Below are 13,489 nucleotides of genomic sequence, written 5' to 3' on the forward strand. Positions count from 1 at the left end.
TTCTTGGAGAATTGAATCTTCTGGCGACCAGGAAACTTGAACTTGGCCTGATGAAGAAACTCAATCGCATGTTCCTTGTTCTGCAGTTCAGTGCGGATAAACACGATGACTTGTCCTATGTGGACTCTGGCTAGAGTGCCCTGGGGCTTTCCAAAGGCCCCCCACATACCTGTCTAGAGCCTGAAATTGGGGCCAATGAGAATTCATAGGGACATCCAATAAAGATTGTCTCCAAGTTCCCTTATTAGTATAGTCCATACAAGCCGCAGGCTGCATACACTACTGAGGAGGCTGCTTGCTGTCTGCGGCCATTGCACACCGGGTCTCACAAGGTAGAGAGCATGGTTAACTTAATTGGCTGCATGCCCCTAACATTTTCTTGTGGTAGATTTGTCTTTGTCTATTCATACTGAGAAATTTCCAACCACATGAGTTTGTGCTAGAGAGGTGACTCTTAGTATCTTAGTTACTTAGACAACTTCAGAGTGGGGGTTGGTTAACCCAGCAACCAACTAGATATTGAATTTAGAACTTTCAATCCTATCAGCTGACAATCAGGAAGGGGAGGGAATAATCACCAATGGGCAATGAATTGATTACTTATGCTCATAAAATGGGACTATATTTATGAAACTCCCTCAGAACCACAAGGATTGGGGGAGAGTCTGAGTTGATGAATACATAAAGGTGTATATTCTATAACTGGGATCTTTCCTAGTAAGATACTTTTCATATAATCTTTATTTACAGCCTTGATTAAAACAATTATAGTAAATATAATTTTTTCTAATTTATATAATTCATTCTTGCAAGCTACTAAAACTAAGATATATAAACAAAAGTTCTAAATTTAGTGCTCAACTAGGCAAAATGTATGTGTCAGAGAACCCACTTGAACAATCTGTGGGATGGTGCTGCTAATTAGTTGAATTTTCTCTAATTCTGGGTATGTTGTGTCACAATTAAATTGAATTGGTGATTGGTTGGTGTTAGAAAGTTGTAGTTTGGTCATAGTGTAAAAACAATGAGTAATAATATGCTATAATATTTTTCATTTATTTTATTTAAGTTATATTTTATTTTGTTTATGGTTTTTTATTTTTCATGTTTTAATGATATTTCTTTTAATCCCAGAACTAAAAAAAAACTATTTGTGACTAAATTGATCATTTTTCTACTTGATTATAATCCAGAGTTGTATTTAAAGATTCTTCAGATAAAAAACTTTTGAAGATTTACCTTAATACTCCTTATACTTTGCACAATATCCAGTACATATACTATTATTAATTAATGGAATATAGTAATAAATTAATGAATAAAATGGTCTGGTTTCTGGTATAGTCTTCAAGTTTTAATGTTATGATTCTATCCAGAATCAATCAGACTAAATGTGTGTGCTTTTGTTTCTCAAACTCAGGTTTACATATTGAGATGCTAAATAATTAGGATAATTTCAAATGGGACAACTGGCATCAGAGAGTTGGGATTGTTTTCTACTGATCACAAAATTAATCTAGGGACAAAATGAAGCCTAAGCATTATTTTCTTCACTGTAAAGTAACTAGATTTATTCCCTTCATATATATATATATTTTTTGGGGGGGGGGTTGTGGGTCACTCCCGGCAGCTCTCAGGGGTTACTCCTGGCTCTACATTCAGAAATCACACCTGTCAGGCTCAGGGGACCATATGGGACACTGGGATTCGAACCACCTTCCTTTTGCATGCAAGGTAAACACCCTACCTCCATGCTATCTCTCTGGCCCTGATTCCCTTCCTTTTTTAAAATATATTTCTCACTCTACCTCCTTCCAAGAGCAAAGCTATGGCAAAGCTTCTTATCTCCAAACCAGTTATTTCAGAAGTTCTGAGAACTCATAATAGCAGACATTTTGTATTCCTTAATATTTCTTCTTAATAGTTTTGAATATTGCAAAAGTTTCCATTCAAGACTGAAATCTCTCCTGTGGCACATAGCTAATAGTTGGTTTACCTCTGCAAATGGATAATTGCTTCAATTTTAAGCTAATTCTTAATAACTTTAGAGTAAGAATGTGACATTTTCTGATTTTGTCCTAGAGTTCTAGGGTTAAATAGTGTTTGAAATTTGTTGACTTTTTACATTGAATGCACACAATAAATTGTTGCTGAGCAAGAAACTGATTCTACAGTTTTGCTTTGTGACTTGACCTGCTCTTACCTACAACATTCTGCTCCCTACAGCTATTATACTTCTCAATAAAATCATCTTTATTCAAGATTGGTGACAACCCCTCCCCCACTAGACCTGAATTCCAGCCATTTCTAACTTCACATAATACTCAACACAGATTTTCTAAAGCACAACAAATGCTCAAAACACATCCCTATTCATTCTCCATGTGGTGTCTATAAAAATGTGTTTCCTTCCCTCTTGCAAAAACTCTCATCCATCTGGTTTAAATTTATGTGATCTCTGCCTATCAAGAAAAGGGTTAATGACTACTGGGAACAAGAGCTCTGTTTACTTGCAGGGCTTTGTAAGAGTCCAATTTCTCCCAGGAGTGGAGCCCAATTAAGAAAAAAATCCAAGGTACTGAGGGTACTTCCTGTTAATTCAAAAAGGGACCTATATTCACAAGATGTAATATGACATTGTGATCTGCAAATTTCAACTATCTCAGCAGCAACAGCAGCAAGGGCATCTGCAAAGATAATGACCCTCAGATCAACACTAACAATTTAATAACATAATGTAAATTACATCTCTGTAATTGTATAATATCTAGACCTGGTAATGTAGCATCTCTTGTTTAAATGTGATACAAATTGAATGCAGAATCTTGGGCTCTTCGCAAATACTTATTTTGGGACTATTGCTTCCATAGAGACCTAATTTTTGCCATATTTAAGTCTCATGAAATCAGGCTTCTTTTTCGAGTGGTTAATTCCAAGAATTGAATTTCTCTTTTCTGGTTCTTCTGAAGGTTTTCAAGAATTTTACATCATCCTGTAAGCCGAGAGGAAGAGTGGAGTGTTTTTTATTTTCTTCAGAACAAACATTAGAAAGGACTTCATATGAGGCCAAATGAACCATGTTTTAAAAGAATTAATTTCTAGATATGTTTCCTAAAAAGAAGTTCAAACTGGATTAAATAGAATTGTATAAATCTAACTATTATAATGTTAAGAAAATGATCTGGGATATTAGATTATTTTATGTTTTATGTGAAGGTTATTACAACTATACAGCTCTGTTTCTAATAGGTTTTATTGCACTCTAAAAAGATAAGAAAATAAGGGTTCTGTATTAAAATGTAATTCAGGAAAACATAGAGACTGTAAACATGTTTTCAGACCTCTTTAAAGGATAGCTTTGCATTTGATATTTACTATTATTTTACCAACTCAAAGGGAGTAATCAACTCTGTCACTTGAAACTACATTGAAGTTATTTTTCAAAACTTATGTTCAGTCTCACTAGTAATAAGAACGATGTGGCAGTCATTGTATATCGTCTGATACCAATATCAGTGCATATTTACACTCTTGATTGTTGGGTTACTGATCCTACTCTAACTAATATTTGTACTCCATCCTAGGGTGTGATCTGGTGATGGTATATTGGATTATTCCCTACTTAGTATTCTTCTCCCACACTAGAGTGGGACCTGATTCTTGTCAATAAAAGCAGGGTCTGAGGAACACAGGGGATCTTTCTTTGGTCTTCTTCCACTGAGATGAGTTCCATCACAGGAGCAGAAAACTTGGGTGATTGAATTCCATGCTTGAGCACTGGATTTTCTGAACCTGTTCTTGTACCTCTTCACTATATGAATTATTTCCTGCATCTCACCAGACCCTCATTTAGAGCCAGAGGTTTCACTAAACAGCCGCTCCACTAACACCTGATATAAGTGAAATTGAGAAAGGCAACATAAAGTGAGATACATAAATTGTAGTTTTTTGTTTTGTTTTGTTTTTGGTTTTTGGGTTTTTTTGGGCCACCCTGGCGTTGCTCACGGGTTAATCCTGGCTGTCTGCTCAGAAATAGCTCCTGGCAGGCACGGGGGACCATATGGGACACCGGGATTCGAACCAACCACCTTTGGTCCTGGATCGGCTGCTTGCAAGGCAAATGCTGCTGTGCTATCTCTCCGGGCCCAAACTGTAAGTTTAACATAATAATGATTAGCTAATACACAAATAATTTAAGTTATATTAACCCATTACTACAATAAAATTCATATTTTAACTCATTTATCTTGAGTTCCCAGGCACAGAATAATGATGTCCTTTTGATCACATGTCTATGCATTTTGTACACAACTGTGTTATACAGATTATGGTCCTCAGATCTACAGCATTGGCTTTATCAGGGAGTTTCTCTGAAAAGCAGAAGCTCAAACCTCAATTCAGATTCACCAAATCAAAAGAGGTGCCCCAAGTGAATTGGAAAGTTCTAGAAGTGGCACATGTTAAGATTCATGCTTTTGTTTTGCCTTGTCTATCATAAGTAGTGGGCTTTGTGGTTTATGTGTAAGGAGAGGAGTAGAGACTCAAACAAAATTGGAGACAGGTGACTGTGGAAAAACAAGCTGGGAAGAGAGAGGAACTTGCCAGTAGCTGCCTATAGACATCTGGTTTGCAGTCTCCAGGAAGCGGAGGCACCACAAAGTTTTTGAAATAAAAGAAATTCTAGTGTTTCTTGCTCATGAACATATATTGTAAGAGACATATTATATAATAATACGTTATTTACTCCTAAAGGAGTACAAATCAGGCTGATGATTTTTTAAAAAGCAATAATCACCTAATGTGTTTTTAAAATGGGGGGGGGGGCCAAGATGGTTTATTCCATGATTGTTGAGGCTGCTCTTGCCATACTCTGAAGTTTAGCCTTGAGTATGAGACACAGACCACCACCCCACCACCACCACCATTTCAACAACACAAAATTAGGTTTTGCAAATTGTCCTTTGTCATACTACTGTGACTATCTCTAAAAGTACGGAATGTGTGTAGCCATAGACCATATTTCTTTTCCTCCTGGTCTAAGAGCTCATTTCTCTTTCATACTGCTCTTCCTGGCTTATACCTTTGCTTTGTGCAGAAGCTGCCAGATGTCAAATTGCTCCATATTCTGTGGTTTCATGATCTAGGAAAATGGCCATGAAGAAGGGGATTTTAACCATTGGAAAATAGTGTGCATATAGGGCCCTGGATTGGATTTTGGGCAAGTACACTGAGCAATCTGAAATGACTATCTTGGGAGTTGGTTGTCAAATTCTTGGTGTGTTCAGGAAATGTCTGCCACATTTTACATCAACATTTGCAAACTGAAAGTGAGTGAAGTGCTGAACTGTAACAATGAGTGAATGAAATGAATGAATTGCAGTGCCAACAGCAACCTAGCTTGGGTAATAAAACCAACTTGATTTTTAACTTAAAATTCTTTGGTATGATACAACTGTTTCGGTGCCTTGCTGCATAGAATATAAATCCCAAACTTATGCATGTGAAGCCACATTATGTGGAATTACTTATATATAGGTTGTGGGTAGAAAAACTGTTTGCCTCTAGGCTATCTGCCATCACTCATCTTCTAAGGTCCAAAAGGGTTGCAGTCAATCAAAAAGTATAGTAAAATATGTTTCTGATTACTCTGCTCTCTTCAATATCATAGGGGTTTTTTACTTGATGGTTCAAAGCCTTTATGTTACTATCACTGTAATTCCCAGCTGTTTTGCATTCTACTCAAATTTAACTTATTCCCTGAGGCTTTTCTACTAACTAAGATTAGTGTCTTCTATCTGCTGCCACATTTATATTTTATCCAGCTATCTAGTAAATTCCCATTATTGTGTATAGACTGTTCAGTTATATGTTAAATAGGTGTCCTAAGATTAATCTTCATAGGGGCCTTATAGAAGCTTCACAATAACTAGCAATTATTGGAAGTCAACTCAACTCAAAGACTCTATATATGGTGATAGATTCCATAGTTAAAGTACCCAGTCTTCCAAGACTGTTTGCCATTTCAAATGCCTATCAAGTTCAAGTTGTTACCTGTATTTCTGACTGACTGTATCAGAGAGGGGTCCCCAGTATTTTCTTCTACAATATTATTATTTTTTTTTAGAACAACACATAAATTATAACATTTTTGGGATCAAAGTGATTATATCAGGAGGTAAGGCACTTGCCTTTCATGTGGCCAACTTTGGTTTGATCCCTGGCTCAACATATGGTTAGTGACTCTTGACTACAGAGCCAGGTACAGTCAGTTGTAAAAATTTACCTTTCAGGGCCTGGAAAGATAGCACAGAGGTGTTTGCCTTGCAAGCAGCCGATCCAGGAACAAAGGTGGTTGGTTCAAATCCCGGTGTCCCATATGGTCCCTGTGCCTGCCAGGAGCTATTTCTGAGCAGACAGCCAGGAGTAACCCCTGAGCACCGCCGGGTGTGACCCAAAAACCAAAAAAAAAATTTACCTTTCAAAAAAACTGAGGATGTAATTTTAATTACTATATTACCAGTGTAATACAAAGGATAAATCTTCCCTGTATTTAAGAGCTTTTATAGAGGTATCATCTCAAAGACATGAGTGATTAAATTATTGTCATCATTTCTATACAGAAAGAAACAAATAAGGAATTCTATTATTTATTGGTAAGAAGAATCCTTACCCTCAGGACTGCATGTGTTTTACAAAATCTCTCTGTAAATTCCAAGGATTTGCGGCACTGTGAATGAGGAAATGTAGATTAAGAAACAAATACATATATGAAATATATTTGGGTCATTTATATTATCAAACACATGTAATGTATGTTACAAATTACAATATAACAAATACATTATCTATTTATCCCTCCTTTATATTTACAAAAATAAAACAGATTAGGCATATTATATAATGTGCCCAGGTCATGAGGCCCTAAAGGAACAGTCTGTTCTGTTATGGTTGTTCTCAAAGTATTGTTAACTTAAGTAGCTACCAAATCATCTGGGAACTTGTTAAAAATATGTTCTCAGTCCTCATTCCAAATCTTCTAAAAGATCATCTTTGGAAACAGGTCAAATATAATTTCAAATCCAATCACAGGAAGTCCTTGGTTTTTACACAGCCTCTAGGTTACTCTCATCAATGAGCAAGTCCCAGAACTACTATTGCCTACAAAATTTAGCTGCATTTTTATTCAAATACAAACTGTAAATTCTCCAAGGAAAAAATTTTTGCCTTATTCATCTCTGAGGCACTGGACTAAATGTTACTTTGGAAAACTCTTCGTTACAGCTAACAATAGCAGTCTCTTTCTGTATGCTAGGTAGTTGCTAACCCTTCATTGAATCTATATCATTAAATCCCCAGAAAAAATTGGGAATCATTATTGGTATTTCCTGACTTTAACAGATGATGTCACTGAGTATCAGAAAGATGACTACTCAAAGATGTAAAGTTTAGACAAAATGCTCAAAATTCAGTGTATTACATGAGAAAACTAGTTTATGAACTCTGTGAGCCTGAACTGTTTGTAGAGTTATATATACAATAGTATAAGCAATAATTGCTTAAATATTATATAATAAATATTGATGATTGATAAGTTCAGTATACTGAGTTGTGATCACTAGTGAGTCACAATGGAGAAAGTAGCAAGATGACTAGAAAGTCTATTTTTAACATGGTATTCTTTTCTATATGTACCTCTCTCTTTTTTTTTTAACAGAACATGGTATATACAATCTTGCTCTGCTGAGATTATATACAACCATATAACATTTTTGGAAGAAAAACTTTTTAAAGAGAAACCCTGTTTATTATTTTTGTTGTTGTTGCTTTTACCCTGAGACCCTTGAAGACAAGTTGCAAATTTGGTGCTGTTCTGCACTCCAACTTTTAACACAATGATGCTTCTCAGCCTGAATTTATAAAATCCCATTTAGATATGTCTTTTCCTACTATACAACCTTCTCTGCTTCCTTCCCATCTATCCATCTTCAGACACCAAAGCCTTTTCTAAAATGTCTTCACCTTTCACATAACACTAGCATTCAAATCTGCCATTACAAGTAAATGAGAAAGAAATCTCTTCTCATTAGATTTTACTTGTGTCCCAAACAACCAAAACCAGGATAAAATTTCTAGGCAGGGAACATGTGTATGTAATTACTTCCTGAGAGGAAGACCATGAAAGTCTGTTGTAAATGAGGTGTTAATGATGAGCTCCATAGGATTTGTTACTGTAGAAAAGTCCATCTGGATTCATAACATTAAGTTACTTTTTATGTGGATATGGTTCTAAATAGTCTTCCCTCTTCAAAGGGAGGAAAATAAAACTAGGAAAATAAACCAAACTCTTTTGCTCCTTTGCTCTGCTCAATTACCTAACCATAAACCTAGTAGAGAAATCTGATGGGTTACTGATCTTGGAACTCTATCTAGAAGATAGAGCTTGGATTTGTGGATGACTAGGGGATAATTCTTGGTGGGTTCAGGGGACCATATGGGGTGCTGGGGATCTAATCTAATGGCAAGAAACTCAATTGCTGTACTATCTCTCTAGCCCCAGACCAATCATTTTAAAAGTAATAATACAGGGGGCCAGAGCGATAGCACAGTGGTAAGGCATTTGCCTTGCATGCAGACGACCCTGGACAGACCCGGATTCAATCCCTGACATTCCATATGTTCCCCTGAGCCTGCCATGAAAGATTTCTGAGTGCAGAGCCAGGAGTAACTCCTGATAACTGTCGGGTGTGACCAAAAATAAAACAAACAGAAAAGTAATAATACATGTCCTATTTAATTTTCTTTGCATTTTTGACGCAATGTTGGTTTACATAGTTGTATATTTCAGGAATGTTTTTCATACACCTCTTTAAAAGTATGGTCATATTCTACCATAATGACAAAATCACCCATATATTTTTTATTTTTTATATTTTTTACATTGTTTTACATTTTAAGTTTTTTGTTTGTTTGTTTTTTGGTCACTCTCACTCAGCTGTGCTCAGACCTTACTTCTACTATATTCTTAGTGATCATTTCCAGTGGGCTTGGGGGACCATATGGGGTGATTGGAGTAGAAGCCAGGTTGCATCATGCAAGGGAAGCACTTTACCTGGCCCCTCTCTGTTTCATTTATGTCCTACAAAAGTCACAGAAAATAGCATGTCTTGTGATCAAATTAAGGACCTGTAGTTTAGGTCAAACCACTCATTTTAATACAAAGTCAAAAGAGTCAAATTTCCTGTACAGGTAAGCAAAATTCTCAGTGGTTAATGAGAATTGAAACTCTGGTTTTCCAATATTGTGAGGCTCTTCTTATTATTTCCAATTTTGGCTAAAACAGAATTTTGCTGATTCATTTTGTTTTCTCTCTTTGCAGTTGAATCTAGCTTAACTTTTTAAGCACAAAAATGTTTTGTGGAATGTGTTGGGGACCTGGAATTCTCTTTAGACTTAGACATTTTCCAACCTCTATTCTAGTTGAGACCTATGACAGAAAAGAAATCATCTTGTTGACTATAGACATGGACTCAAGAATTTTAGCCAGTCAAAGAAAAGATTTTATCCTCTTATGGTTAGTACCTTGAACCCAAGTTAAGTCAGCTGATTCAAAATAAATAAAGTCCCCAAAATTTAACTAGGACACTAAATTTAATATTTCTTCTTGAGTATATAATACTATGTTAGATGAAATGTTGGAATGATCAATGCTTTCTTGTAGAATTGAAAACTTTTGGGTCTTGATGATGCTGATAAACTAGTGGAATGTTTGGAGAGATAGCTTCCCATACTACTCATAATATAGGTCCAAATTTGTCATCCTTACACAGGAGCCATGCTAATCTTCTCTGTATGGTTCCAATTTTAGTATATGGGCTGCCAAAGCGAGCACTATAGGTGGAAATTTGTAATTCATGTTGCCAATTGACTGTATAAATGAATAAGAGTCCCAAAACATGCAAAAAGTTGATTTAGAATTTTTGCTGGATGTGAAAGTTGGGAGATGTTAATGTTTCCTAAATGTGCACAGAAAGACCTAATCAATACTTTTTTTTCTATATTATCAGGCAGGATTTGTGGTGAACCTAACTGAATTTGCTTCATTAAGGTTGCACTCTGTCTTTAATTAATTTCTTGTTCCTGTCTTTGGTAAAATATTAATTATTTTTAATCATCACTGGGATGCACTTTAAGGAGAAGCAGCTGGAACCATCCAACCATAGTTTCATTATATAGATAGGTGTTATAATAATCAACTTAATTAGCTTGTCACTGCATGCATAAAATATGACTGTATTTGGAGAATAGATATTGCTTCCCTGATCCAAGGTTAATTAAAAAATAGTGTGTGTGAGCACCAATGGCAAAAACGTTAGCATCAACTATAAACAAATGGGACTATATCAAACTAAAAAGCTTCTGCATGGCAAAAGAAACCCTACTTAATGCAAGAAGACAGCTAACAGAATGGAAAAAAATCTTTTCACTTGATATATCAGATAAAGGGCTGATATCTAGAACATACAAAGCGCTCAGAAACCTGAGTCCTTCAAAAGCAAACGAAGCCATAAAAAAATGGGGAGACGAAATGAATAGACATTTCTCTGAGGAAGAGAGAAGGATGGCCAACAAACACATGAAAACATGCTCACCTTCACTCATCATCAGGGAGATCCAAATCAAGACAACAATGAGATACCACCTCACACCAGTGAGGTTGGCTCACATCAAAAATAATGGGAACAACCTTTGTTGGAGAGGATGTGGTATGAAAGGAACTCTCATTCATTGCTGGTGGGAATGCCCCTTGGTCCAACATCTATGGAGAAAAGTCTGGAGAGTGCTCAAAGAACTCAGAATTGAGCTGCCATTTGACCCAGCAATTGCTCTCCTAGGCATATATCCCCAAGATGGAAGGACATTCATTCCAAAATACATATGCACCCCACTATTTATTGCAGCACTCAGTATAATAGCCAAATCTTGGAACCAACCTCGATGTCCAACAACAGATGAATGGATCATTAAGATGTGGTACATATATACAATGGAATATTACATGGCAGTTAGAAATGATACAATCACAGACTTTGCAGCAACGTGGATGGACCTAGATCATGTTATGTTAAACGAAGTAAGTCAGAAGACAAAAGAAAAACACAGAATGGTAGCACTATTCTGAAACACCTAGAATACATAAAAAACAAAAAAAGTACATTGAAGAAGCATAACTGCTAGAACCACAAAGAAAGACTCCATAAACTCCATTCCCTGATCTGCACAGCCACCAAGATCTCTAGAAACAGGTCTGATTTTACCATCCAAGATAAAGTAGAAGTCTTCCACATACCACGAAAGCAGCAAGAGGAGAATAAATGATCTATTTTTTTGACGTCTTTATTTTGGTGTGGAGATTACGGTTGATGTCTCCAATATTATTTTATTTTATTTTGTTTTGTCTTTCTCTTTCTTTTTTGCACTTGAGTATGATTTGATTTCAGAACCGAGATTATTGTGTGGTGCCTGTCTTTATTGTTGTGGTGCTTATCGGTTATTTAATTCGATATTTTTTTTTGTGTGTGTGTGTGTATTGTTGTGGTATTTTAATTACTTTTTTCACATCCTCTCTCAAACTGAGGTTGGAAGCCTCTAGACAGGACTCTGCCTATTTTCAGTATATTTGATTTTTGATTGAGAAGAGGACATATTAGGTGATGGGTATTCCCCTGATTTAATGTGAATATGTACCCAAAATACTACAGTGAAAGATATGTAAGCCATTATGGAAAAAAAAATTGTGTTTTTAATCAGAAACTTTCTTTGACTTACATGTATTATTATTATATTAATTATATTATATGTTATGTTATGTCACTATATTATGTTATATTAGTTTACCTTATTAGGTTAATCAATTTTGTCCTTTAAATGAATTCTTACTTAAAAAAAAACAAAAACAACTTTAGTTTGCCCTGAAGAAAAAAAAATAATTAAAAGATAAAATAAGGCCTCCCAATTCTTACCACAGGCTGTGTTCTTTACACTGGCTGTATAGAAAGAGGAGGTACAGTAAAGGCACCCCATATACACCTCAACACAGGCCCCTTGCCGGGTATGTATTGTGAATTGGGGGACAAAAAAAAATAGTGTGTGAAAGTGGTTTAAACACCTCATATCTGGCCAGTAGGATGAAGAATGTTTCTACAGTGGGCCTGACCTAGTGGTCACATAGTAAATTTCAGAAACCTTATTTGGGGAGATCCTAGCCATCAAATAATGTGTTCTATTCTCATCTCTGCCTGTATTAGGGGTTCTTGCATGCGTCCAGGAACTCCAAAGTATTGAGGGGAAATTAGTAAAATACTCTTTCTTTAAATTAATAATGATATTTTGTTAATCTTGAAATCATCAATACCTGACTTTACAGTGATAAAGCTAGAAACAATTTTCTAGCAAAAGTCTAGCTAAAACTTATTCAATTTGCCTATTAGCTAAGTACAACACTAAGTAATTTGCATTAATATTTCACTTAATCTTTAACTAAATCCTTTGAAACCAATAGTGTTATCACTTTTATAAAGTTGAGAAAACAGACCCACAGAAAATAAATAACTAGTTCTTAGTAAGTTTAATTTGAAACTGTTTATCTCACTAATATTCAGTGAATACTTTCTGATGGACTATTACTATAGTATGCTGCCTAGTGAAAGTAATAATAAAAATAGTGTGTCTTGTTGAAAGAAGATTTTGCAATATACACACTTCTCACCTAGAGCAGAACCCATTGTAAACCCATTGTAAACTAAAACAGAATGTTTTATCTTAATTATGAAGGAACTTCTATAGTTTTCTTTAATATAATTACTTTATTCAAACATCATGGATACAAAATAGTTCATGATTGAATTTTAATTATAGAATGTATGCTACCCTTCAGCAGTGCACATTTCCTGCCACCAATGTCTCAGTTTCCCCCCCTTCACCAGCCTGCCATTATGGCAGGCATTTTATTAATCTCTCTTTCTCTCTTCCTTTTGAACACTGTGGTTTGTACAATTACTAATGTAGAGGCACCATTAATATCACTTTCAGCACCCAGGAACTGCTATCTTTTTGGAGGAATAATTTTTCTCATTGATTCTTATTGGTTTAATGTAAAATTAATTCTTATTGGTTTAATGTAAAATAATGCTTGTGTTTTGCTTTGCAATTATGCAGCAGTTTATTAAAGTTTTGTTTGGTTTCACAATTAGGTATTTCTGTTAACAACTCATTGGGAGGACTATATATGCTTCAAAAAAGGTATTTACAGCTTTGGAGACATTAAGATAAGAGAATCTCTTTAAAATGTTAAATCAAATAAAGACTGAGCAATCTTGGAAAATAATGGAAATGTCTAACTGAAGAGGTAACAGAATTCTGCAAGATGCTGTTGGTATTAGATCTGAAATGGTAATTGTGTTATGGTATTTGGAAGAAAATTTTATGCTCA

General features: G+C 35.4%; 2 non-coding genes and 1 pseudogene across 2 annotated transcripts; 1 reads left to right on the plus strand and 2 right to left on the minus strand.

The window, feature by feature from the left end:
- Positions 1-223: 223 nt before the first annotated feature.
- LOC126014608 (small nucleolar RNA SNORA70) lies at positions 224-364 on the minus strand. The gene has a single exon (XR_007497624.1). It is a non-coding gene; the product is annotated as a small nucleolar RNA SNORA70 (small nucleolar RNA).
- Positions 365-9,793: 9,429 nt separating this feature from the next.
- Positions 9,794-9,889, minus strand: LOC126014533 (uncharacterized; annotated as a pseudogene).
- Positions 9,890-12,003: 2,114 nt separating this feature from the next.
- Positions 12,004-12,136, plus strand: LOC126014726 (small nucleolar RNA SNORA51). The gene has a single exon (XR_007497725.1). It is a non-coding gene; the product is annotated as a small nucleolar RNA SNORA51 (small nucleolar RNA).
- The last annotated feature ends 1,353 nt before the right edge of the window (positions 12,137-13,489 follow it).

The sequence above is a fragment of the Suncus etruscus genome, chromosome 7 (assembly GCF_024139225.1).
Source record: "Suncus etruscus isolate mSunEtr1 chromosome 7, mSunEtr1.pri.cur, whole genome shotgun sequence".
Classification (NCBI taxonomy): domain Eukaryota; kingdom Metazoa; phylum Chordata; class Mammalia; order Eulipotyphla; family Soricidae; genus Suncus; species Suncus etruscus.